Raw genomic sequence first — 25,831 nt, 5'->3', positions numbered from 1 at the left:
ATCTCGCTCATTCTTTAAAGTAAATTAAATTTAGGATGACAGATTACACAAAATAACCGTAATAATGTGTATTTCTGCTGGACACTTTCCAAGCTTTGTAAAGCAGTACACACTCCCTACAGAAAGTCCTGTATTTTTCCATCAACTGGCGTAGAATCACGTGACGAGAGCAAAAAAACTAGGCTAATCATTTTTGCATCCGCTGTTACTGCGCCTTCAGCCTATTGAACATATGGACAAGAGTTCTAATCAGTGTGTACAAGACGTAAGTCTTCGTGACAGTGTCATTTAGAATTATATCCCACCTCTGTTATAACCTTACGATATCCACTCACATTTACAATTTTTTTTTTAATCCTCATGCCATGCGTCTAACATGCCCTGTCTGAGAGCAACCACTCCCCTTCGTGGCGAGTGGAAAATTACCAGCTTACAAACGGTGGAAGTGTATGTAGCCTACCAACATCCGAAATGAAGTCACAATGAGGACGTCCTTGACAGACCAGTTATCACTGTATTAAAGACGTACTACATTGAATTTATTTGTCAGCATTGTCGGAACATGTAGTAACCTCTAACGTTTGTTTCATTTTGGCTAAGTCTTTGATAAAGAATTTCACATCACAGAACACTCGTACGAATGTCATTCAACGGTCCAGAGCCAATGGTAAAGATACTTAACAACTTGTAAGTTAGCAGACTCGCGACACACAATTTAATATCAGTACTGACAGCACAGTTTGCCACTCATGTAAGGGAGACACGAACTCCATTCTGTAGCTTCGGCTGGGAGTCCGCCTTCTTTTTCTGACCACGGGTGGAGCGGTCGCGTGGGCGCCTGAAAGAATTGAAACAAATTGACACTTCTATCCTCCAATAGATGTGGAACAAGGATGGACCATTCGAAGGCCGAGCCAATTGAAAGCAAATATGGGCGTGACGTTAGTCCAAACTTTCCGAGGCGCCATCGGCTGAAAACTAAACCGAGATGGAATCTCCCAGTCTGAACCGGTTTCAACCGGTTATGAGTTTGTTGCTTGAGAGGAGAACAGGCGCAGGCTCACAGTCTCTCAAACCGCCCGCTGCAAAATTTATCTCAGTAAAGATATAATTTATAAATTAAGCTTTATTTTATTTCGTAAAATGCATCGGAGTACGAAGTTACTCAGCTTGCCGTGATTATTGGTGCGAATTCCACATCAGTGGTCATCACCATCCAACAACTAACGTTATCATAGCTATAGTGGAACAGGGGCTGTCTAACGTTAGGGGATAGACAGCCTTTTTTTAGCTGTAGCTAGGTAGCTCATGCTAGCAAACTAGCAAGTATCAAGCAACTGGAATACTGAAGCTAGACAGCTTTTGTAAGTTCGTGGCGTAAAAGCCATCCCTCTTTCAGGCAAAGGCTTGGATTTTTGGTAGGTAACGCTCAGTGCTGTGTTAAAACTTACGGGTTAACCTTAACATTATATCATTTGGGTTTATACGTGGGGACAGTGCTGTAAAATTGTCACTGTTATTTGTTTTACTTCACTTTGGGAATAAAACCAAAGAAGCACAGATTAATCGTAGGTAAGTAACATTAAAAGGTCGAGGGTGTTCTTCGCAGCTAGCTGGCCAGGACTGTAAAGCTAGCTATCTAACGTTACTAGGTATTGCGGGTGTGTGACAGAACTCGTGCTGTGAATGGGTGTCTATGATTTTCATGTTAGCTAGCTAGAAGCAGTTGTGTGAGTCAGGTTTGAATGAACCCATCTGACTTCTTAGTCAGCTAACTGGCTAATTCTCACGATTCTCAATGTCGGATAGGTAATGGAGTATACGTCATGCTGTAAACACATTTAGCATAAAGGCTGTTTCATTGACACCTTGCAACGGTAGCTAACGTTTGGTGGTCAGCTCATTACAATGAACGTTAACGTTAGCCGCTTAGCTAACAGGGTATGATCAGGGTGCTCAGTTCATATTAACATTGCAGGAGAAAGGCACTTTGCCGCTAACGGTAACGGTGGCCAAGTGAGCTGCACATTTTCCACACAACTTTTGTCTAGATAACGTCACTGCAAACGCGACAAACGACTGACAAGAGTCCTACACATAGTTAACGACAACTGCATTGTAGATGTTTTTCTGTTGTTTTTCGAGGTAATGCCGTGTTTATATCTAAGCTGTGTTGCTAGCTAGCCCTCACTTGTCCGACTGTTTGCTTGCTGCGCCAAGCAGCATGTTGGTGGGAGGGGTAACATTGGCGTGGAAACGGGTAGACCCATACAACTTGGGGAAGACAAAGTCAGTGTCATCTCTTTAAATCGCGTGAAGGAGTGACTGCAAGATGCGTTTGTTGGTGTAACTTATGTATTTGTGGACTGTTTCATATTTACATGAAAAGTTATTCAAATTTGTTTTGTCCGCAACTTACATTTTGATAACTTACAAACTGACATGCTACCTTCGCTGTAGGAGCACAGTGTAGTAAGCAGCTCACTCGTGATTTGGAACCTGTGCCTATCTCATCGTTTTGTACTTGACTCGGTGTTTAGCCAACGGCTAACTGTTACAGCACGAAATATTATTCAGACGTAAGTTATCTCCTAACGTTAGCTTTATTGAAATGGTAATAGAGTTGCGTACTGACATACTGGTTAAGTTACAAGATATCAAACATGGATTGTAATTCTGCTACCTGCCCAGAGTGTAATTTGAGCAGTTACTCAAACCACTAACGTACCTAGGCCAACAATGAGCTAATCTTGTTTGGAGCAATCATTGCAAAGTTGGTTGGACACTCAAGCTAGCAGTTTAGAAAGTCCACTTCGGCTTTCATAAGGATATAAATTGCTTAACCGATATTACACTCGGCAAAGCATTTGCACTAGTTATTGTGGACGTTGAAATGGGTTTACCATATTGTCTTGGAGCTTTTGTTGGATAGTAAACTAGATATGTCTTTAACCGTGATTAACTTGACAAGTGTGCATATAGCTAGTGTTAATAACAAAACTGCTGTTTTGAGTCGTCTGCAGTTGTATGATAATTGTAAAGGGAGTGATCTGTGAAAATTCTAAATACATTTGTAGACATGGCATGTCACGGGAAGCAAAGACTAGATTTTAGGTTTTCTCGCCTTGTCGATTCTTGGACCGAATGGCATCCGCCTGTACTACCATTTGCAATAATTGCCGCATATAAACAAACCTCCTAGTTGCAGAACTGTTATTCTTCATTCATTGGCTATTGGTTGGGTTTGAAGACGCAAAAAAATCGCGAAGAAAGATTGGGCCACGCCTGTCAGCTGCAGATGTAAACAATGTGACGTCGTTGGACGCGCAGAGGTGCACGTGCTCCTATTGTGGAGATGAACTGAATGTGCCCTGGCATGCATACTCTTTGGTTAAGCACAACCATGTGCTTTCTGGTGTCCCCAGCCAGCTTAGTATTTAGGCCCCCTGTTGTTTACTTTACATGAAAGCATTTTGGTGAAGTCTTTTTTACAAGCTATTTATGTGGGGTAAAAAAGAAGTTGATGGACACTGCACTGAACTCAGAGCAGGTCATTTAAGGCTTGTTGATAGTAGACCTTTATTGTGTGGGGATGGTGTGTGTGTGTGTGTGTGGGGGGGGGGGGCACGGTGGATACAGTCAGCTGTTTGGAATTGTGTGCCCAAACTTTCAATTCACATGACTTTGCCTGCTGGATGTTTTCTCTGCCCCCGTAACATCACCTCCCTGTCCTTGCAGAGCTCTATGCCAGCAATTATGACAATGTTAGCCGACCATGCAGCGCGACAGCTGCTGGACTTCAACCAGAAACTGGATATTAACCTGCTGGATAATGTTGTGAATTGTCTCTACCACGGTGTGGGACCCCAGGTAAGAATGGCTCATCCCAATTGTTGACACAGTAGTAGTACACTTTATGACATTGTAATTGTTATGCTGTTGAATGTTAGATGGTTGTTTGACATACCAAAAGAGTTGTTACAAATGATGCACCAACTGAGTAATAACCTCTGAAATTGGGGTCTGTAATAAATGACTAATGTCCGTTACCTGTCTTGGGGATTCTCTTTTCAGCAAAGAATGGCACAGGAGGTGTTGACCCATTTGAAAGAACATCCGGATGCCTGGACCAGAGTAGACACCATCTTGGAGTTCTCGCAGAACATGAACACCAAAGTAAGCCTGGCAACTCGGGTGGAGGAAGGCCATTTCTCTACTTTGAGGAAGTCCTGTCAGATTTCTCGAGCAGAATGTTTCACAGTAGACCTGATCAAGAGCATTAGTTTGGGATCTCTGATCGCCTATCTGTGCTGTGCCCCACGTGTAACCACCTGTTTCCTGCCCTTGATGTGTTTTGAAAAGGGGGGGGGGGGGTCTTTTGTTTTTGTCTCTTGGGTGAAGTGAATCATTTGGAGTGATGGCGCTGGAGTATCTTCAGATAACCCTTTAACAACCCCCCTCTCCTTCTCTAATACACACACACTTGCCAAATACACATAGAAATGAATAAACTCCTTGCCCTCCCACCCTTTGAGAGCCTCCGTTCTCAACCGAGAAAACTCACAGTCCAAGTTCAAGGCACTGTGTGACGATCCACTGTTTACAGTGAAATACCTCTGCACAGTGGCCAGTCTTTTCGGATAATGCCACGTCCTTTTACCGAACGACTCGGGCTGCGGCCAGTTTCGTCCTCAAACCTCTCTTCACCTGGCAACTGATGGCGGTAAAATGTTCCAGATCAAAGCTTTTGCATCTCCTTGACTAAAAAAAATTGGCATTGATTTGGTCTTGATTGGAGTGAGCAAACTGAATGTGACCCGTTTCCATTACTTCACGGTAGCGTCTGTCATGCCAATGATGTTTGTGTGGAAGTTGCAGCCTCTTCAATATTTCAAAGACTTCCTCAAAGTAATGGTAAACCAGTTTGCCTTTTTTTTGCTTGCCTGTGACATTGCTCTTAACACTTGACAAGTCATTACTAATGTTTGAGTTGATCTATCAACAGTATTTTTTTAAGTTCAAACAAGTAATTTGCCCAAAAGTGAGGTCATTAGAGGAACAGAGAAAGCAGAAAAGGTAAACCCTTTTTAAGTTTGTCTAAAGTCTTAATTTTTCTTACTTTTAAAAAAGGAAAGAAAAAAATCAAACAGAAAAAAGTGTTAATAGTAAAGCACCTCCTTAACATTTGGCTCTGAACTATATTTATTTTCTAAATTGCTTTTTCTTTTTTTTTTAAACAGCTTGTATTTTACTTCATTGAAGGTGTTAATATTTGATATTAATCATAATGTTCCATTATTGTTGATTGCTTGTAATAGGAAGAAAAGGGGTGTGTCTTCCTGTGCATCTTGACACAGCTAGGCTTGGGCGGCAGGCCTCCCACAAGGTCTACCCTTTTGATTCCCTTTGACTGAATTCTGTTCATCAATTTTCTATTGCATTTGTTTCATTGGGCTGAGGGAGGGTTCCGGAATCCGCAGCCAGACACTATCTAGACCTCATCACAGCCAAGCGCTAGCAGCAGCTATTTCTCCTGTAGGGATCATTCATGTCTCCCCTGTGTCTGATCTCGCATTCACTGTACTTTCTTCAGCTCCTGACTCTCTTTCTGCTATCCCACCAAACAAACAAACAAACAAACAAACAAACAAACAAACAAACAAACAAGGAAATAATAATGGGGCGGGGCAGAATAAAACATGTCTGTAAGGAAGGAGCTGTTGCTTTTTGTAACTGTTTTCTATGTGCTCCTCCTCCTTTGTCATGTTTATCTTGAACGGAAATTAAAGGTGCAACAGCATGAAGGTTTGGAAGCCTTCAGGTTTTGTAGGTTCTAAGTGGTTTAGCATTAAGGGCAGTCCAACCTTCAAGTTCACCTTTAATAACTACAATAGCTGTGTTGAAAACGTCCCCCCTCTACAACCCTTTACCCCATGGCTTTGAAACATTAACAGCTTGCTGTGCATCTCTTGATTTCTCAGCCCCTCCCCTCCCCCTACCCCTCACCTCTTAAAGTTACAGTGAGTAGTTTTGGTTGTCAGAACAAACTCATAAATAGATCAAATGCTTCTATACTCACAACTCCCTTGTGAAGACCTAATAGAAAGAAGCTTCCTATTCTTGCATTCTATACCTCTTGGTTCTTTGTTTCAGGTCTTTCATGTTTTTAAGTCTCCCTGTAAAATATAAACAAATGCATAAAATATGTGAACAATGACTCAAGTTGCACGGTGTGCACAGGAACATTTATCTTTTCCCTGTCCGCTCAGAATAACATCTTCATTTTAGACCTTCCAGCATTTTAAAGTTTTTGCAACAAAAACTACTTACTGCACCTTAAAGTCGATGATCCCTACAGCTGAAATACTGTTGATCCGAATAACACTAGTGACGTTAACAAGTACACTAACTAAAAGTCAGCCTTGCATTTCTGAAAGACAAAACCAGAATGAGAAGCACATCACACTACAGCATTTGAGGGTTGCGAAATTAAACCTGTGGTCTGTCTTGCTGTTCTTACGAGGCACACCAGTTCAAGGTGAAAACAGACATTAAGAATGACTTCCCATATTGTCTTAACTGTTCTGCTATTTATTTATTTATTTATTTATTTATTTATCTATTTATCTATCTATCTATTAATCTTCAGCAAATGAGCTGTGAGGGCGCGGCTATTTGACTTGACCATTTTTTTTTGACCCCAGAAAAGAAACCAATGAAAATATGAGGAAAGCAGAGATCATTCCATTCTGGCACTCTGCAGGGGTCAGCAACCCTTTTTTTTCTGTTTTTTTTCCCTCCTTTTTTGGGCGATATCATTCATTTTGTTGTGCTGCTTGGTAGTGTCTGAAGCAGTGAGCAACTCTGCAGCCAGATGCTATTGGTGAGGCGTAGGCGTTGGCCTGCCTTCCTCCGTCTCCCTCCTCGCTTTGCTGTCTTCACTGTTCTGGTGTGATGCAGGGAATAACAGCAGGACTGCTACAGGGTTTTCATCCAAATAGCGGCTCATAGAGAGCGAGTTGCATATTATTTTAACCCCACTGAAAATCTGCATGAACCTGTCCAAATCAGATTTCTTTTTCTTTTCTTTCTTTTTCTCCCCCCTCATGTTTGTTTTACTTAAAGGAACATTTGAAAACATTTCAGGCAGGCTCAATTCAGGCCTTTTTTTTTTTTTTTTTTTTTTTTTAATTATTTTTGGTGGTAAAAGTACACAGCTGTGGTGACATGTTTTGACCTGCTTGGGTAAAACCGATGCCGTTAACGACTCTTTCTCTTTTGGCATTACAGTACTATGCCCTGCAGATTCTGGAAACGGTTATAAAAACAAGATGGAAGATTTTACCACGAAACCAGTGTGAAGGTACGTTTCGTTCAACACTGCCTTGTCATCCATGCACACATCTCTGACCCCAAGGCCAAGAAAAAGGTCAAAGGAGCTTTTATTTTCTAAGCTCACCAATCAAATCGCTTCATAGGAGCAGTTTTTCAATTCCACACATGACACCCCAGTGGACAAAGTCTCCCCCCTAGCTGTTAGCGGGTTTGAGCAAGATGCGGTGCCGACTTTGCCTCCTCGTACAACAGCACTCGAGATCGTAAGATGCTTTTTTCGGTCGCGGCCACATATTCACATTTAGCAACCCCCGACGTGCTGTTGCCAAGCTGAACCGTGTTCTCCGCTAAGCATGCTGGTGTGCGTTTCTGCTTGGCTGGGTGCAGTTCCCTCTCCGAAAGGATTGGATTCAGCACTGTGGCGGCCCTTTACCACTGCAGAAAAAGGCAAGTCAAAGCAAGAACATGCTGTTCGTAGCGGACCTGTTTCCCAAAAGGCATATTGTGAAGGCTGGTTGTTATTGTAAGAGATAAGTTCTAACTTGTGACGCAGAAATCTAAAGGTATACTGAATGCTTTTGACAAGTGCCTTGCATAGGAATGATCATCGGTGATATCTGTTGCAGCTACTGTTCGATATTGTCATTTACAGCTATGCCTTCACCTGATTTAGCTGCGGACAAGACTGCCACAAAAAGCTTTCACATGTGGATTTTTATCACATGTATTTGAAGCCTCTTGTTAAGTTAGTTATTTATCTATGAAGCTTTATTTATTTCGATTATTTATTTGTATAGTTTTTTTTCCATGAAATAGATTTGAGCATGTCCTTCTCTAATCACTACTGTACCCATATGATGATTCAGTTCTCAGTGTAATATGATCAGCACAGCATTAGACGTCATGGAGTTAAATACTCCAACTATGAACGTTTGTCCCCTGGGGTGTAATTTGGCCAGCTTCTCTGCTCCTCATTCTACCTAAGGCGCTCTGTGTGTGTGTATGTGTGTGCTAGTATATGGTTGATTTTTTTTTAATTTTATTTTATAATTTTTTATGTCAGAATGTGTAATTTATGAAATGAAATAGATTCTTACCCTTTGATTGACAAGCCCAAAGTTGATTGGCTCTCCTTAAAGGTCCCATACTTTGCTGCCCCCCTATCTGCCAAATAATGGTATGTCACCAGGCATGCATTGAGGAGAATGAAGTGGTGAACTACACATGCCTCTTTTAATTTAGCATCCCCCCATTTCCTCATGCTTTTTCCATCCCTCACAATCCTCAGACTCATGTTATCATAATCATCATCATCAGCAGTAGCAGAGAGAAAGTCTCTAATGGGAAAGTCTCTAATGTTTTAAGTGCACAGAGACTGGAGGGGCACATTTATAATGCTAACAGGATGTATGTGTTCTTTTGAAGAGCTTTTGACTCCAGATTACTAATAGGATTCAGTCGGTACTCTTTTGCACATCCCAACAGCTTAACAAGTAAGAGAAATTGTCAATTGTTCTACATCCATGTTAAGATGCTACCACAATTTTTTTTTTTAAATTAAGAGGATTTAAGGCAGCCCATAGTACGTATGTAATTGTAAGATAAGATGCATTACAGGAGTCTTAATGCTGAATAGCCCTTTGTTTGGCCTCTAATCAAAGCTTTTATTTCATTTTAGGTTAAGAAAGTAAGAAGTCAAAACTAATCATTTCATTATTAAGTCACTTCTTTTTGTTTTCCCCTCCAAGTTATTAGCTTTTTTTCTTTCCATCATTGACCTAAGACTTCCCACTTCTGACCGTAGATGCCTGAGTTTTGTTCAAGTGGCTAACCAATGCAGGGCGACTGGCAAGTATGTCATTTCACCTGTCAGCGTTCTGCCTTGCATCCGGGTCTGTGATTGGTTCTCTACACATTACTGTGGTCATGTGATGATGCTCCTAGCAAATGTGGATAGAGCTAGAACAGTCATCTTCCAAAGGGCAATGTCTCTAAAAGCTTCTTTTTTTTTTTTTTTTTTTCTCCTGTCCTGTTCAAAGGGAATGATGTCATTGATCATTCCCAGTAGTACAATTGGCAAATATCTCTAAACACTTTTAAGAAAATAAAAATCATGTATCTATTTCAAGTTTTACAACCAAATCTGGCGCACACTAGTTTACTCACTGAGCTATGCATGGCAAGAAACAATGTAACAAGTTCTCTGAAATGTGCTGGGTTTTTGTTTTTTTATTTTCCTTCAGATATCTTTTATTTATTCCACTGTTATAAACCCTTATGCCCCCCCCAACCCCTCTGTGTCAGGATTGGCTCTGCCTGTGGCCTGTTCTGTCTATAAGCGGACTGTAACGTTCTGTCTTTTTATCTGCTTGTGTGCAGGAATCAAAAAGTATGTTGTCGGTCTGATAATCAAGACGTCATCTGACGCAACAAGTGTTGAGGTGAGTGGTGCAGCTCGGATAGGCCCTATGCATATTGACAGAGTCTGTTTCAGTTTTTCTTTGATTTTTTGGAATTCCTCCTTGTGACACTGTTCTTATGTGACATTGCAGAAAGAGAAGGTATACATAGGAAAGCTGAATATGATCCTGGTGCAGGTAAGGTCTACTTGTCCTACATTTTTGTGATTGATTTGTAAATACTTTAATATTTATAAAAAAATATATAAAAATAAATGGAAAACATGTCTAATCGATATGATGATTTATTTATCTGTATTCCTGCAGTGGTGTCTGCATTTTAACTATACAGAGTTACAAATTGGAGTGTATTTTCTGTGTGTGTTTGTGTGTGTGTGTGTGTGTGTGTGTGTGTGTGTGTGTGTGTGTGTGTGTGTGTGTGTGTGTGTGTGTGTGTGTGTGTGTGTGTGTGTGTGTGTGTGTGTGTGTGTGTGTGTGTGTGTGCGCACATGTAGATCCTTAAGCAGGAGTGGCCTAAGCATTGGCCCACCTTCATCAGTGACATAGTGGGCGCCAGCCGCACCAGCGAGAGCCTGTGCCAGAACAACATGGTCATCCTGAAGCTGCTGAGCGAGGAGGTGTTCGACTTCTCCAGCGGACAGATGACCCAGGTCAAAGCCAAGCACCTTAAAGACAGGTGAGACACGGAGACCCTGAGACGGCTTTGAGATCAAGCTAAACGATGGCATCGGTGCTAAGTAAACATCAGCCCCTTAAACTTCAGTGTGCTGATGCTCTTCTGAGGTAAAATGAGATTGAGTGCCCTCCGCCCAATAGGCTTGGATCAATCTAAAGCCACTCTTGCACTTTATACGTTGTTTTGATTCAGTCAGTGTTGATCAATAGACTAGAATATTCAGAAGTTTACAGGTTAGGGCTGTCATATTCAAGTCTGCTGTTATTTTATTATTAACACTCATTTCTTTGTTTTTTTGTTTTTTTCCTCTAGCATGTGTAATGAATTCTCCCAGATTTTTCCAGCTCTGCCAGTTTGTCATGGTATGTATCAGACTTTGAGTGTTTGTCTGTCTTTTGTTTCTGCTGTTGAGGAAATCAAACATACATTTCATTTTTGGTCTTTGGTTGCTCCATAGGAAAACTCCCAGAATGCCCCACTTGGTCCACGCCACGTTAGAAACGTTGCTTCGGTTTCTCAACTGGATACCACTTGGCTACTATTTGAAACCAAGCTCATCAGCACGCTTGTATATAAGGTACGTGCTTTAGTTCACCTCAGATGACCCGCCTGTGTTTCAGGTATGCCTAGTTAGGATATTAACGACCGAACGACCGACATGCGTGAGGGTGTTCTGTACCAGCTGGTCGTAAAAGCGTGTTGCTCTTGCCCCCCTTCATCTGTGCAGTTCCTAAAACGTGCCCATGTTCCGCAACGTGACGCTGAATGTGCCTGACGGGAGATCGCCGGTGTGAGCGTGATCAGTATGAGGAGCAGTTTGTCACACTGTTCACACTCACGATGATGCAGCTCAAACAGTACTGATTCTACCAGTGACATTAATGCAAAATAAACTTGCCAAAGGACTTGACCGGCTGTCGTTAAAACACAAGATGTCTTGTTTGAATATTTGTTGTTTGCCTTGGAATTTTTATGCTTTGCATGTTTTTGACATTGCCGTCAGTGTCATATTTTTGACCTTGACCTCGAAAGCATTTTTTCCCTCCTCCCATAACAGATGCTTCCTCTGAACACCAACATCCGCCTGGCTTACGCCAACGGCAAGGACGACGAGCAGAACTTCATCCAGAACCTGAGCCTGTTCCTCTGCACCTTTCCTCAAGGGAGCACGGCCAGCCTCATCGAGAAGAGGCTCAACCTGCGGGAGACCCTCATGGAGGTGAGGCTGCCCGGCCTCCAGCTGGCCTCCTACACCCCAAACCAGGCCAGCCTCTGATTGCTCTCTCCTCTGCCCCCCGCACTTCTCCTCCCACTCTAACCATCTGATTAGCATCGTCACCACCGCGCCAGGGCCTTATCAGTGCCACGCAGGCCCTGCCACCTCTAAGTTGCGAAACAGTGGTGTCAACTTTAAGATAAGCCCTAAACTAGCACGCTTATCTTTCAGCCCATCACATGCACAAGCTTCTGCTTCCACTGCTCCCTAAGCAGCACCTCGGCAGCCTTCTCTCTGATCTGCCCGATCTGTCGTGGTTGAAAACTCTCTCTGTGTGTGTCTGGTGTCACACTGACGTTAGCATAGTCCCCTCAATCTCTCCATTTTTTTGGTCTTCCTTCTCCCAGGCTCTGCACTACATGCTGCTGGTGTCTGAGGTGGAGGAGACGGAAATCTTCAAGATCTGCCTGGAGTACTGGAACCACCTGGCGGCCGAGCTGTACCGCGAGAGCCCCTTCTCTACCTCCACCTCGCCGCTCCTGTCAGGCAGCCAGCACTTCGACGTGCCCCCCAGGAGGCAGCTCTACCTGCCCGTCCTCTCCAAGGTGAGTCGTCGTCGTCGTCGTCGCCCGCCCCCCCCCCCCACCTCCCCATGGTATAATCAACAGCAAGCCCTCAGCTGAAGCAGCTTGCAGATACGCACAGCTAAACACGGAAACTTTATTTTTTTAGAAACCTCCTCCTCCTCCTCTTCCTCCTCCTCCTCCTCCTCCTCATGCACAGTTTCCTCATATCTGCTGAAGTGTTGCCCACTGGATCAGGGAAGGACTCCTCCACTCACACACACCCCCCCCCCCCCCCCCATTCTCCCCCAGGTGCGAATGCTGATGGTGAGCCGCATGGCCAAGCCTGAGGAGGTGCTGGTGGTGGAGAACGACCAGGGCGAGGTGGTGCGGGAGTTCATGAAGGACACGGACTCCATCAACCTCTACAAGAACATGAGGGAGACGCTTGGTGAGTGTTCTTCTCCGTGACCCAGGAGGCATTTGTTGGTTTGTTTACTTGATATCGTCAGAGCTTAGCCTTTTGTCTATTTATGCTTCCTAGGGCAACAAGCATACAGTCAAACTACAACTGGCTTTTTAAGTTCAACCTCGCCCTTTCAGTATTATGGATTCAAATTATTTTCTTTTTCTTTTTTCTTTCTGCTCTGCCCGTCTCCACCCCGTGGTCCTCAGTCTACCTGACTCACTTGGACTACGCAGACACGGAGCGCATCATGACCGAGAAGCTGCACAACCAGGTGAACGGGACGGAGTGGTCCTGGAAGAACCTGAACACGCTCTGCTGGGCCATAGGCTCCATCAGTGGAGCCATGCACGAGGAGGACGAGAAGAGGTTCCTGGTCACTGTGATCAAGGTGGGTGAACACCAAATGGATAAGAATCAATCAATCAATCAATTCAATCTTATATAGCGCTTCTCTAAATACCTGAAGTCGCTTTACAGAGTCCAGAGTCCAGTAGTCATTCATACATACACAGTCATACCGGTGGTGGTAAGCTACATCCGTAGCCACAGCTGCCCTGGGGCAGACTGACAGATACGTAGAAGTATGATACGTAAGGTCCAGTTTTTCATCTGAGGTTGTCTGCACTAAGGGGGTTCAGGCTCTGGGCTCTGTAAAGCGCCTAGAGACAATTGTATTGTTATGGCACTATATAAATAAAATTGAATTGAATTTAATCCTCACAAACTATTTGTATTTTACCCCCCGTATCAATCCATATACAGCCAATTAGCTGGAACAATTACTGAAAATGATTACTGGTGGCTGAGAATAGAAATAGCAGTTCTGAATTGATGAGTGTTTGCTTGATGTGTTTGTGGTTCAGGACCTCCTGGGACTATGTGAGCAGAAGAGGGGGAAAGACAACAAAGCCATCATCGCCTCCAACATCATGTACATCGTGGGTCAGTACCCACGGTTCCTGCGTGCCCACTGGAAGTTCCTCAAGACTGTTGTCAACAAGCTGTTCGAGTTCATGCACGGTGAGTGATTGGCAGTAGGCTTAGCACGGACGTCTCTGCATGTCCTCATACCAAGTTATTTGCCAACAGGGTTGGTACACCTTCACATTCTTGTGTACTGTGGTATGCTTATGAGCCTCAATGTTTTGCAGAGACCCACGATGGCGTGCAAGACATGGCGTGCGACACCTTCATCAAGATCGCCCAGAAGTGCCGGCGACACTTTGTCCAGGTGCAGGTGGGCGAGGTGATGCCCTTCATCGACGAGATCCTCAACAACATCAACACCATCATCTGTGACCTCCAGCCCCAGCAGGTAAGGCCTGCACTTCCTGATTTCTGCCTCTAAGCCCACCTTCTAGACACACCTAATGCCAGTCGGACCTGAGATTGTCATAGAGTAGCTGTTGAATTATTGTCTTATGCTCTGCATTATGTATATATTATATACATCATATGTATGTATGATCCTAGAAGTGCTTCCTCTGCTTAAAAGGTTCTCTCAGTAGCACACAGTCACAGCTGTCTTTTGCCCCATCATGATCTTATGTTGATTTTGCCAATATGTTAACTTTGTCAAATTATTGATTGGGTGCTTCTGCATTCTAGCAGTACACCAGCTCCTTTGACAGCAGAGTTGTATGATCTGTGGGAAGACATAGAAGTGTATTTATTGCCTTTGTGTGAAGCGAAGAACAAATGCTCTCCACCCTGGCCTCATGGCCCCCACAGTAGTGTGGTCTAAGACTGGGAGCAACTTCGCCGTAGTAAACTGGCTCTGGTCATTTACAGGGGCTTACAGGCAGGAAATTGGCTGAAATGAGCTGCTGGCCTCAGGGTTGAGCAGAGAATCAGCAGTTGTATCTCGGGCGGCGTCGTTTATTTGTTTGCACTCTGCCTTTGTTTTCCCCATCGGGACCTGTATAATGAACACAACTGCTTTCTTTTCCTGTACCTCTCTCTCTCTCTCTCTCTCTCTCTCGCTCTCTCTCTCTCTCTCTCTCTCTCTATCTATCTTCTGGTCGTTATTCCAGGTGCACACGTTCTACGAGGCGGTGGGCTACATGATCGGAGCGCAGACGGACCAGGCCGTGCAGGAGCACCTGATAGAGAAGTACATGCTGCTCCCCAACCAGGTGTGGGACAGCATCATCCAGCAGGCCACCAAGGTAAGACACACACACACACACACACACACACACACGTTGATAGGTGAAAATTCACCCTAGTTACCTCAGGACTCCGGAGCTGCATATAAGTATATTTATTAGACAGACAACAATTGCAATCGGGCTCACTCCCAGCACAAGGCTGAAAGTGAAGCAATGATAAATACATCGCACAAGGTTTATATAGACAGAAGTTGAGCGTTCAGCAGAGAAAACCACGTGGTGGATTTCTCACGTCCGAGGCAAGGATGGAAGTTTTGCAAGGTTAGAAGAAGCACAGTTCGACCCTTCTTATCACTTCTGGTCTAAACATGCTCTTGTACATATGCAGACTAAGTGGCACCTAATATTCCAAGTTACACACACGCAGAAACACAGAAAAGCCATGTTCCTGCTTACATAAGTACATGATTCATATAAGGTAATTAATAATACAAGGCACTTGATTATTATATTCTTAAGTCATTAACAGTGTTTGGAAATTATCTCCATCAGTCCCTCCTTTTATCCGTTTCAATGGATAATTCAAAATCACCACTCTGAGCTTCATCACATGGATTTTCGGAACAGAGATCATTACTGAGCATTATTTCATCTCATCATAAGTCAATCATCATTTTTCACATCACACATTTGTATACTTTGCATTTGTAGGCCAACATAGTGGGTGTCGAGTGTGAGTGTGTGTGTGTGTGTGTGTGTGTGTGTGTGTGTGTGTGTGTGTGTGTGTCATTAGCTCGCCTAGGCTTCAGATAACATTCAAACAAGGCCTCTTTGCTGTGTCCTTGAAGGCCCTGTTCCCCATCAGGCATTCTGCAGATCACATCGGCTGTTGAATATTACTGGGCAGGAAAATGTAAACAGTCTCTTTGTGGAAAGTGTGTTTGGGCAGTCTGGTTTTCCCATCACCACGGATGATCTTTAGGTAGGCCCCATCGCGGACATTTGACCAAGACCGGTGCCTGTTGTGATCAATATGTTAACAGTACCAAAATGTAGAGCAGTACGTTATTATCAAATGTTTCACACATTGTTTCATTTTTCCCTTGTAACCCCCATGACTTCACAGAGATAGGACCACCCTGCCCTCCCAGTATCCACTAGGCTCTTTTACCCCACTGGACAGTGTAGTTTTCTTCACCAGGTTTGAGACGAAAAATTGTCTAACGCAAAGAATCCCCTTTGTAGCTGGACTTCTGTCACAGTGGCCTTGGAGAACTGTAGAGGAGGACAGCTCCTATCCTCTGTCTCTTTCTAAGGAAGGCTTACTCGTTTACAATGTTAGATGTATCCAGGTGGCTCTCCGCTATTTTGACTGTGGTAGATGTTGACAGTAGCACTTTGTATGGTCTGTCCCACTTGGGCGAATGGCAGTGTTTTCTTTTGAGGCTGTTGATTATTACCCAATCTCCTGGCCCAACCTTGGTTTCAGCCTCACAGGTTCCTGCGGAGCACAGAGAGTTCTGAGAGCATTTTGCTAATTCACATTTTTGCCATATATTCTGCAAATGTATATTCAATCTCTTAGTCTGTTTCAGCAAATGGTTTGAGAGTTTAGGCAGTGTAGATTCTTCCATACATCATTTCAAACAGTGATAACAACATGCATGCTTAATTTCACTAATTTCACTCTTGGATTCTCAATTTGCTTTTAACTCAATAAAATCAATAATGAATGATTTAAACATCTTTCTCATCAAATTTAAATAAAAGTACAAATATATGCTTACTATCCCCACTTATTGGGGCATGTTTTCAACATGGCTCAATATTGCAGCATATCTTTTAGTATTATGAGATCTAATTCTTCAATTGTGTATGTGTCAGATGGTTGTTGCAGTCCGGCCTGGTTGGTGGCCTTGTCTGCTTTGTGGTTTTCCAATGAAACCGGGTCTTTTGCATGTGTGTGTGTCAGATGGTTGTTGCAGTCCGGCCTGGTTGGTGGCCTTGTCTGCTTTGTGGTTTTCAAATGAAACCGGGTCTTTTGCATGTGTGTGTGTGTCAGATGGTTGTTGCAGTTCAAAGTGCTTTACATAAAATCAATAAAAGCAAGCAGCAAGAGCAATACATGGAGTAAAATAATGGTCAACATCGTATCAGAACTTGATGTTCCGATAGGCTTCTTGGATTACTAAAATCATGATAAAAGGAATAAAAGTAATAAAACCCTTCTGCCTGGTCTTAAGCTCAGTCGGAACCATAGTGCTGCTTCATAGACTCCGTCTTACCCTGTTAAATATTTTCCCTAGCTATGTTCCCCGCCCACAGGCCACCCTTCCTTGTATACCCTTCTATCAGAGGCCTTCTCGTCTTCTTCCACCGAACGCGCTTCAGGGCTTCGGGAGAGACACTAGCTCTCCTTTACAGGCTTAAGGAAGGTGACTGCGCCCAGGGGACTAGAACATTCGTTAGGGAAATATCTCTGAGAATAACATGTGATATATTGAAGCCACAATATGGTTTCCGACAGTGCCATGGTACCCTTAAAACAGTTTTACAGAGAAATAGTCCAGATAAAATTAATAAAATGCTTCGGTAAAAACCATAAAGTTAGTCTCAACCCCAAGAAAAACTATACTAGCGTGCACGCACAACAAACAAACAATATACTCACTAACAGCTCGGAGTCCAACCCCTATAGTCTAATTCAATTCCTTCACTCTCGGCTCTCCTCGCTGGCAGGCCCTGGCCTCCTTCCAATTCAAGTTGGAGGTCTTTAGAAAAACGGAGTCTCATAGAAATATTTTCCCTAGCTATGTTTCCACGCCCAGAGGCCACCCTTCCTTCTATACCCTTCCTTCAGAGGCCTTCTCGTCTTCTTCCACCGAACGCGCTTCGGGGCTTGGGAGAGACACTAGCTCTCCTTTACAGGCTTAAGGAAGGTGACTGCCCTAAATTTGTTAGGGAAATATATGTGACTCTTCCGTACGGTTTAGGTCCTGATGATTAGCCCAGCATGGAGAGTCGATGAGGTTGTTGGAATCCCGGTCACGAGCCCCCAATTATGATAGGTGAAAATTCACCCTAGTTACCTCAGGACTCCGGAGCTGCATATAAGTATATTTATTAGACAGACAACAATTGCAATCGGGCTCACTCCCAGCACAAGGCTGAAAGTGAAGCAATGATAAACACATCGCACACGGTTTATATAGACAGAAGTTGAGCGTTCAGCAGAGAAAACCACGTGGTGGATTTCTCACGTCCGAGGCAAGGATGGAAGTTTTGCAAGGTTAGAAGAAGCACAGTTCGTCCCTTCTTATCACCTCTGGTCTAAACATGCTCTTGTACATATGCAGACTAAGTGGCACCTAGTATTCCAAGTTACACACATGCAGAAACACAGAAAAGCCATGTTCCTGCTTACATAAGTACATGATTCATATAAGGTAATTAATAATACAAGGCACTTGATTATTATATTCTTAAGTCATTAACAGTGTTTGGAAATTATCTCCATCACACGTCTATACTCATCCTTTGCTCCGGGGCTGGGTGTGTGTCTGGAGGGAGGTCAGCATCCATATCTTCAAATGTAGACCTAAGTGCACAAATCCTCCCCCCCCGGCATTCTTTAAAGCAAATATTGAGTTTTGCTCTATCTAATATTAATACATGAATATTATTAACCTGGATTATATGTACTGTAGCTCAACATGAACTTATTATTGATTTATTTTGGACAGATTTTTGTTTTAATGGGGGAAAGCAGTGTAAACAAGCTGTTAATGGTATGAAAGTGGCATAACTAACCTCCCCCTGTCCACTTCCTGTCCCCTCCACCCCACCCCACCCCTGCTCAGAACGTGGACATCCTGAAGGACCCAGAGACGGTGAAGCAGCTGGGCAGCATCCTGAAGACCAACGTGCGGGCCTGCAAGGCCGTGGGCCACCCCTTCGTCATCCAGCTGGGGCGCATCTACCTGGACATGCTCAACGTCTACAAGTGCCTGAGCGAGAACATCTCTGCTGCCATCCAGACCAATGGTGTGTGTCTCTGTGTGTGTGTGTGTGTGTCTCTGTCTCTGTCTCTGTCTCTGTGTCTGTGTCTGTGTCTGTGCGCCTGTGTGTGTGTGTGCGCTCAAACATCCTACCCTGCACAGTTTGCATCCAATGGGATTGACATCGCATCTACTGTTTTTTAACTCCTGTGTGTGGAAGTCAGATCCGTTTTGTGCCATGCGTGTGTTTTGTGAGAATACCTCTTGTGAGCTTGTGTGCTACTAATGACTATAAGCCAGGTCTGCATTCAGTACTGACTACATGGTGCTATAAATAGGATGACAAGTTGAGGAAATGTAAAAGTGTAATGATGATCCTGAAATGACAGGCATCCCACTGAGAATTTAACAACCGTATATCAGCATCTTAAATCCAGCTGTCATGGAGAGGTGTTTGTGTGTCTGTCGTGTGTGTGCGTCGTGTGTCTGTCATGTGTCTGTCGTGCGTCGTGTGTGTTGTGTGTCTGTCGTGTGTGTGTGTGTGTGTGTACTCTCTAACCAGTGTCCATCCTTCTTCCTGTGCCACAGGTGAGATGGTGACTAAGCAGCCTCTGATCAGGAGCATGAGGACAGTGAAGCGGGAGACGCTAAAGCTAATTTCTGGCTGGGTCAGCCGCTCCAACGACCCACAGATGGTGAGCTTGACCCGGCCCGACCCGGCCCACACCCTCTCAGTGCACCAACGCTGTGTGGGCACGCCTGCTCTCTCTCCCCCGGGATGCACTCGCCCAGAGTAATCAGTGACAGGAATTTCAGTACAGTAGTTTGAAGAGACCGATTTAGTGTCAGCATTAAGAAACGTACTTCACAGCCAAAGCTATTTTAGGCGTTTCTGCAAGTGCAGTTTGAGTAGCTGTTGGAGGTAATAGCTGTATTTCCACTGAGAGTTAACTAGAAAGCTTTTGTATACTTGTTAGTTCTTTTTTTAGATGTAAGTTTTATTTCTTCTTGTGTCGGGGGCAAAATAACCTTGAGTGAGACCTAGGAATGTATATACTGAGGTGTGTTCCCAGGGTGCACCTGGCTGTAACCTCCTGTCTGAGATTAGTCTAGTTGTGACACGACACAAGCAGTCGTACGTCTGGTGCCTGCCACTGATCCTGTCTAATCCCCGTGTGTTTGTTTCTGTGTGCGTGTGCGTGTGTGCGTGTGTGTGTGTGTGTGTGTGTGTGTGTGTGTGTGTGTGTGTGTGTGTGTGTGTGCAGGTGGGGGAGAACTTTGTTCCTCCACTTCTGGATGCCGTGCTTATCGATTACCAGCGGAATGTTCCGGCTGCCAGGGAACCTGAGGTGCTCAGCACCATGGCAACCATCGTAAACAAACTTGGCGGGCACATCACCACGGAAATCCCACAGATTTTTGATGCCGTCTTCGAGTGCACTCTGAACATGATCAACAAGGTGACACGCTCTGGACCTCATACTGCCCTAAATAGATTAGTTCACCAGGTGTGCTTATTCGGCTCTCCGTGCCACGGGCGCCATTCAGTCCGAGGTAGCGGCCATGTGTCAGATCCCCAAGGTCGTTAAAACAAGGGCCTTTCTCCTCCGCCGTCTACAACAGGACTCTCTCTCTCCCCCCAATTAACAAGCTCTGCTGCTGCTGTCAAGTGTAGATGACCGGGATCCTCACTCTTCCTCTCCCCTCTGTCTGTCTGTCTGTCTGTCTGTCTCTGTGTAGGACTTTGAGGAATACCCCGAGCACAGGACGCACTTCTTCTACCTGCTCCAGGCAGTGAATTCCCACTGCTTCCCAGCATTTCCTGGCCATCCCGCCAGCCCAGTTCAAGCTGGTGCTGGACTCCATCATCTGGGCCTTCAAGCACACCATGAGGAATGTGGCCGACCACGGGTGAGCCCCCCCCCCCCCCCCCACACCCTCCCCATCCACACATCCCCCCGTTCCCTCCCCCTCCCCATACTCCCCTCCCTGGTCTAAAAAGGCAAAAGTAGGATGCTAGAAATCTGAACGATATGCACGATAACTGAAGTGAAGTATATGTCTAGGGATTTTAGTTGGTTGCAGAGTTGAGTGTTTAGTCAGTGAGAGTGTCACTGCATACAATTTATGTGATTTTAAAATGCAGAAGTTGTCAGTTTCAATCTAAGTCGGGTGCTTCAGCTTTTACCAAAAATCGAATGAGTGAAAAGTGTGGAGTGTCTGACCCTGGCTGTGCTTCCCCTCGGCCTGCTCTGCTGCAGGTCTGCAGATCCTCTACACGCTCCTGCAGAACGTGGCTCAGGAGGAGGCCGCGGCGCAGAGCTTCTACCAGACCTACTTCTGTGACATCCTGCAGCACATCTTCTCCGTTGTCACGGATACGTCGCACACTGCCGGTGAGTGTGTGAGTGTATGAGTGTGCATGTTTGTTTGTGTATGACTGCTGGTTTGTGGGAACTTGTGCAGGGATCAGGGCTGTTTATGTAGTTTTTGTGGTTTTGCCCCCCCCCCCTCCCCCCCCCCCGGTAGTTGCACTGGGCCTAAATTGACTTGGCCGCCCGGAGTGATTTTGGCTCAGAGTGTGTAACAAAATGAAGTGAAAGCAAGCGTTGGTGTTTCTGGCAGGTCTGACGATGCATGCCTCCATCCTGGCGTACATGTTCAACCTGGTGGAGGAGGGCAAGATCAACACCGCCCTCAATCCCTCCAGCCCAGTCAACAACCAGGGCTTCATCCAGGAGTATGTGGCCAACCTGCTCAAGACGGCCTTCCCCCACCTGCAGGAGTAAGCCAGCCCCACACACACACATACACATATACACACACACACACACACACACACACACACACACACACACACACACACACACACACACACACACACACACACACACACACACACACACTAACACACACTAACACACACAAAGAAACCATGCACCTGAGCAAATTGTGCAATGGTTTATGTTCTTCTTCTCATTTCCCCCCCTCCCCTCTCTCTCTCTCTCTCTGACAGTGCCCAAGTCAAGGTGTTTGTAACAGGCCTCTTCAGCTTAAACCAGGACATCCCAGCCTTCAAGGAACACCTGAGGGACTTCCTGGTGCAGATTAAGGTGAGATGCTACTATGGCCGCCCAAGGCAGAAGTGCAATCACTCCACTGGCCACAGCAGGACAAACATTTGTATCCAGGCTTTGATAGCAGAGAGACTAAATGTTACTAAATCTGTGTTACCGTTGACCCAGGTTGCCATAGTGGGGTTTTTTTTCTCCTATAAATACAAAGGGAAAGAACGGTTACAATGTTACTAAATCTGTGTTGCTGTTGACCCAGGCTGCCGTAGAGGTTTTTTTTTTTTCCTCCTCCTATAAATACAAAGCGCAGCACTGGTCCAGGGTTTCCCATGAGCTGCATACGGGTGTGGGATCAGGGGGGCCTGAATGCGAGCAGCCTGTGAACAAGTGTGTGTGTGTGTGTGTGTGTGTGTGTCTCTGAGGGTCACTGAGTACATATTACTGTCAGGGAGAGTGCAGTGGGACAGGATTTAGTGGGCCAGAAGTCAGGCTGTGTGTGTGTGTGTGTGTGTGTGTGCTCCAGTTTATGGGTGCACTATGTAATCCTGCCTGTGTGTGTTGGAGAGGGGTACAGTAGGATTAATTTGTAACTGGGCCTGGGTGTGTATCTGCGTGTCTGCATGTGTGGAGTGGGGGTCTGACAGATTTCTGGCAGGGGGGCGGCAGTAGAACTGGAGCCTCTGACATGCTTCAGCTTTAAGCCAGGGCAGCTCACTCACACTTTTTTTTTTTTTTGTGTCGTCGTCGTTGTTGTCGCTCTCTTTCTCCTTCTGTCTCCCATGTCTCTCTTCCCATCTGTCCAACTTCCTTTCCAATTCCCTTTCTGTCTCCCTTCCTCCTCCTGATCATTCCTGCTCTCTCTCTCTCTATCCCCCCTCCCCCTCACCTTCTCTCCTCGTCTCCCCGGGCTGCAGGAGTTTGCAGGCGAGGACACCACAGACCTGTTCCTGGAGGAGCGGGAGGCGTCGCTCAGACAGGCCCAGGAGGAGAAGCACAAGCTTCAGATGTCTGTGCCCGGCATCCTCAACCCCCACGAGATCCCCGAGGAGATGTGTGACTGAGCTCTCTCTCACTCACACACACACACACACACACACACACACACATGCACAAACGAATCAGTCTCACCCACACTCAAACACACACTCACACTCACACACCTACAACTGTACATAAGGACACAAATGATAAACTAGAATACACACCACCAAGAGCCGAGTGCTGAGGTGGCACACCTTCCCTGGGCAGCGTGTGTGTGTGTGTGTGTGTGTGTGTGTGTGTGTGTGTGTGTGTGTGTGTGTGTGTGTGTGTATATGTATGTATGTGTGTGTGTACATGCTCTTGGAAGGTTGCGTGCGTGCACACGCGTGTGTGTGTGTGGTTAGCCTGTCTTGCGGAGAGGTGAGGTTAGCACTCTGGTGGTTGTCGACCAAAACAATGCCAATATGTAAATGCTAGTCACCCAGTGGCCCTTTTTACATAGTATGCGTTTTATATGGAGACCTCTGTGTAATATCTTTGCATTGTTCATTCAAGCATACAGTTGGACATACCTTATCTATGAGCTGCATGAGGTTGTAAGATTTAGACATTTTAAACTTTTGGTTTTGTTTGGATTTGTTTGCCCTAACAACTCACTGCCCCCTCCCTTATTTGTATTTGTTATATATATATATTATATATAAGGCAGCAGGACATCCCTTGTTTTCGTTTTCGTTTTGTTTTGTTTTGTTTTCTTTCTTTTGTGCAAAGGTGTGTGTCTCCAGTCATCTGCAGAATTCCTCCAAGTCCCCCATGATGTTGCCGACAGGAAGTGATGTCAGTATTTAGGAGGGAGTGAGCCTAAACTCTGTCCCGTGGCCCTCTGTAGCTGCCGGTGACGAGAGAATGTGATTATGAATGAAGGTCTGGAAGATGCTGCTTTTTCTTCCCTCTCCCCTCTTCTCGTCTCCGTGGTCTTCCTCCTCTTTAGTGGTGTCAGGGTCGTGTTTGTTACGCGCTTTCTCTAGGCACTTCTTTGCTGAGGTTGGAGGAGTGTTTCGATTATGTGCATATCATCCCAATTGTATAGCATCGGTCATACCATGGGAACATAAGGTTATTGTCCTTTTTTTTCTTCTTTTTTTTTTTCTTTGGTAGGTGTGTGCGTGTGTGCTGTCGCTTTGCCGACATCAAGTTTCTGTTCTCCTCAATGAGGATTGTTGCTCATTTGTGAGCCTTCATTAAATCGAAGTATAAGAAAGTGGTTCAGAAATATTTATGGGTTAATGTAGGTTACCTCTTTATAACAACTCATGTTAACTCAGCTTTTTTCAGAATGAATTGTACTAATTTTCATTGTTTACCATGCGGTAGTGCTTCAAGACACTACTTAGAGCAAAATAAAACTCGGTTTACATTTAATTTTGTATTTTTGCATTTTCGTTTTTATCTTTAAATTGTTCAAATTAAAATTGCTTTTATCCAGAGAGGAAAAAATGTAATTGCCAACAATCTAATTAGGCAAGGAATGTATAAATCAAACACCAATGGCTAGTGGCAGTCAGTCCCCTTCTCTAAGTGTTACATTTGTTGTGAGACTTTTTGAACTGATTAAAGTTGAAAGAATTTTATAATCACGTGTCTGGATTACTTTTATTTCACAGAGAGCACTTTGTATTGGTTGAAAGTGTTGCGTCAACGTTATGGTTGCCTATGGCAGACGTGTGCCTGGCACAATGCTATGAAATGGCTCCAGCAGTGCAAAGAGATGCTACTGATTTGGTAAGAGGTATGTTGATGTGAAATAACTTAAACTAAAGTGGGCTTTGGATGCTGGACATAAAGTACAGAGGCAAATGTCTGCTCCAAAGTTGAAATGAACTGTAGTTCATATTTTCTGTGTAGAAATGTGACTAGTATAACATTGCTGTGATTATTACACCATCACTGCATCTGAAGATTCCATTCCATGATTTTAATACCCTTAATTAGGGTAGGTGAAAAGGCGCTACAGTTGGTACCCGGAAGAGGATACACAGCAAAGCAAAGCCAGATTCTGGCCGTGTTTTTTCACTGTGGTGTCTCCATCCCTTATCCCTACATGCAAGGTCCTCAGTTCCCACGCCTAACTATCATTATGTAGTAATAAAGTTAATCTGCAGTGGTCTTAAAAGACACCGGGACCGTTAAATCTCCATTACAATATTAATTTTGTCATTTAAATTGTAGCTTAGTCAAGTTCTTTTTGGATAATTAATTGGGACCGTGATCTGCTGCTGCAGATGCCATAAATCTTTATTAATTACATTATTTCTAATGAAATTCATTCATGAAACGTATTCGCGTGCACTGAACGTGTAACTACAACGCACGGGTAAGGGAAGTTGATTTGTCCACTGGTGGTGTCCGTTTCAGAAACTTTCACATGCCTTGGTTATTCCTGTGGCAATGTTCCATTTTCGCTCGCCCAGGCACGGCTCGCAGTAAAATGATACTTCACAGCTACTAATCACTGATAACATGTTGGCATTTGATTAAGGCCGAAGAATGATTGTCTGGCAAGGAAACGACATATTCGGTTTCTCCGTTGGTGCAGTATCCTTGAATAGGTCCATCGCTCAGGTTCTCTTGCAAAACATATTTTTTTGCACAGAACCATCTCAAACGGCAAAACCGGGTTAGACATACTTCACTGTCACTGGAACGGGAGTTATTCAAATACTTTTATGGTGTTTGGTTAGCAGTTAAGTGTCGTCGTTTTGCTGGTAAATCATTCCGTCACACGTGGCGAAATAGGCACTGATCTCTCCATGCCCCCGACCAGGTGGAGGGATGCACCTCCAGGGAAACATGAGATGCATCTACTCTTGACCCACTTTGAGGGAGCCATCCGGGGGTACAGCTGAATCGCTTGTAGAAAGCTGGTCGCCAGCCAGTTTGGCCGTCATTCTGTTCGATTTAAAAATACATCGCCGAGAGCGCCGTAAA

General features: G+C 44.6%; 1 pseudogene; it reads left to right on the top strand.

The window, feature by feature from the left end:
* The first annotated feature begins 1,013 nt into the window (after window positions 1-1,013).
* LOC122130104 lies at window positions 1,014-24,265 on the top strand (annotated as a pseudogene).
* Window positions 24,266-25,831: the final 1,566 nt, after the last annotated feature.

This window comes from Clupea harengus, unplaced genomic scaffold, assembly GCF_900700415.2.
Source record: "Clupea harengus unplaced genomic scaffold, Ch_v2.0.2, whole genome shotgun sequence".
Taxonomy (NCBI): domain Eukaryota; kingdom Metazoa; phylum Chordata; class Actinopteri; order Clupeiformes; family Clupeidae; genus Clupea; species Clupea harengus.
Note: the sequence above shows the minus strand (reverse complement) of the source record. Positions and strands in the feature narration are given on the sequence as shown.